The sequence below is a fragment of the Brassica oleracea genome, chromosome C6 (assembly GCF_000695525.1).
Source record: "Brassica oleracea var. oleracea cultivar TO1000 chromosome C6, BOL, whole genome shotgun sequence".
In the NCBI taxonomy this organism is placed as follows: Eukaryota; Viridiplantae; Streptophyta; class Magnoliopsida; order Brassicales; family Brassicaceae; genus Brassica; species Brassica oleracea.
The window spans coordinates 26,663,485-26,665,819 of record NC_027753.1 but is presented as its reverse complement, the minus strand read 5'-3'; positions in this window follow the sequence as shown (position 1 = coordinate 26,665,819).

The window sequence follows — 2,335 nt, the reverse complement described above, 5'->3', positions numbered from 1 at the left end:
TGGTAGAAGCATTTTTACGTTTTTGTTAATTTATTTGAACATGTAATATAGTTTTAATAAATGAATGTATTGACAATATGACTCTAAAATTCATTTTATATGATCTCAAACTAAATAATTATGTTTTTTGGTATAAAACCGAATAAACCGAAAATCGACGGTATATAAACCGAACTGAACCGAAGTAAATATGGATTTAGAATGATAGTTATATTTTACTAACCGAAATACCGAAAACCAAAAAAAATCGAACCTAAACCGAACCGATATCCCGATTGAACACCCCTAAGCGAAACCAACCATGAAGAAATGGAGACGAGGGTCAGAGTTGAGCTGTCCAGGGAACCTTAAAGAGCATGTCACACCACTCATTGTCGCGGAGATCAAATGGTTCAAGTCTCCAACTGCAAAAATGTTATACAATGATGTATTTTTTAATGTCTAGAGGTTCTAGACCGAATGCCCCTAAACTATTCTAAATTATTTTATTTTTTTACTTCCAACAAAAATTGACTACGTGATGAGCACCCCCATTGGTTCAGATCCAAATTATAAGTATTTTAATATAGTAAAATTATCTAATTAAAATCTATTAAGTAGAACCAATTACATATTAGCACATGTAAAGATAGTTTCTAAAGTGTCACTTAAAATATGTCTGCACATATACTTTAATAAACTTATCAAAAAGAAAATATTTTAATGATCATATAGAAAAAAATTCTTAATAGATTTTAATTAGATAATATCGACTAAAGTGTCACATATCACATAAAAGGACAACCATGTTAACTATTCTAAACTTATTATGTCTGCACAAAATTTAAGATACACATAAAATACTTAATAGATTTTAATTAGACATGGTTGTCCTTTTACTTAATAGATTGTAATTACATATTAGCACATGTAAAGATAGTTTCTAAAGTGTCACTCAAAATTTATGTGACACTTTAGTCGATATTCAACAATTTTTAGTGTATGTTAACTATTTTATAAATTATTTAAATAACTTAAACTTTTATTAAATATTTAAATGTTTAATCATGATAAATAATTTTATACTTTAAACAGTTATAATAAATAACACTTATATACCCATATTTTTACGATACTTATATACTTAAATTCAATAATTACTTTTAATATATAATGTTAATTAAAGATAAAACATTCTCATGCATAGCATGGACAATAACATTTATATATCCCGCGTGATATACACAATTGAATTTCAAATAATTATATTAATAAATATATTAATAAAATAAAAAAAAATATAATTTTTGGTCGATATATGTTTGTAAATATATCAAAAAACGTTGAATATATATATGTTTGTAACGTTTTAGGAAAGCACAAAGATTACAAATATTTATAGACTTTTTTGTGACCAAATATACACGTTTTAGGAAGTTAGAATATTTCAAATATTTTTATAATATTCTTTTAACTGAAATTTCCTAAAGTTTAGCAAAAATCAAGTTTTCTTATCCGTAGAAATGCATTTTCTACACTGCGTAGAACGAAAACAAAAATCTCATAAGGAGATTCTACCTCATGTAGCCGTCAGAGTAATGTCTAAATTTCACATTTCAGGAGTTGAGAATACATAATAAAAGTAGAAGTTGCATCCGACAGAAAAGTAGCTATCTTTACAATTAGTACAATTCACATTCTCCTATTTAGAATTTTTAGTAAAAGTAGATTGTCCGTTCTAAAAAAAGTAGACGAACTTGTTTATTCTAGAATTCACTTTCTACTAACTCATTTTCTGTAAAAAATGAATTATACTTTTCGTAGAACGTAATTTTAAAATTTAATTTATCAAGTTTTTCAACCAAAAAAAAAAATATGAGTTTGTGTATATGAGTGTTTTATAAATTGTTTCCATTTTTTACAATTTTTTTAATTCATAAAATCATTTATTTCATTAACTTTTAGAATTGAAAAGAGTAAAAAAGAGAAACAGTGGACACATTTTTTTTTATATTAAAAAGACAACCATGCTGCATTTTTTTTTCCAGTTTTGGCAATTTTCCCTAGATAATATCATTATTATTGGGAACAAATCATTAATTTTGTTTGGCAGATGTTGGGTTTTAGACACTATCAATCCCCTATATATTATTTGTGAAACATTACAACTTCTTTTTGTAGCCACATGTCATTACTAGGATGATTCTTAGAATTACTAGAGAAATAGGTTGGTCCATCTAATTATATAATAAACTTTTTATTAAACTAACCATAAATTCATTATTAATGTCAATTATTATTTCCTTAAATAAAGATTACGGAATTGCCTAATGTGGGTAAAGTATATATGACAATT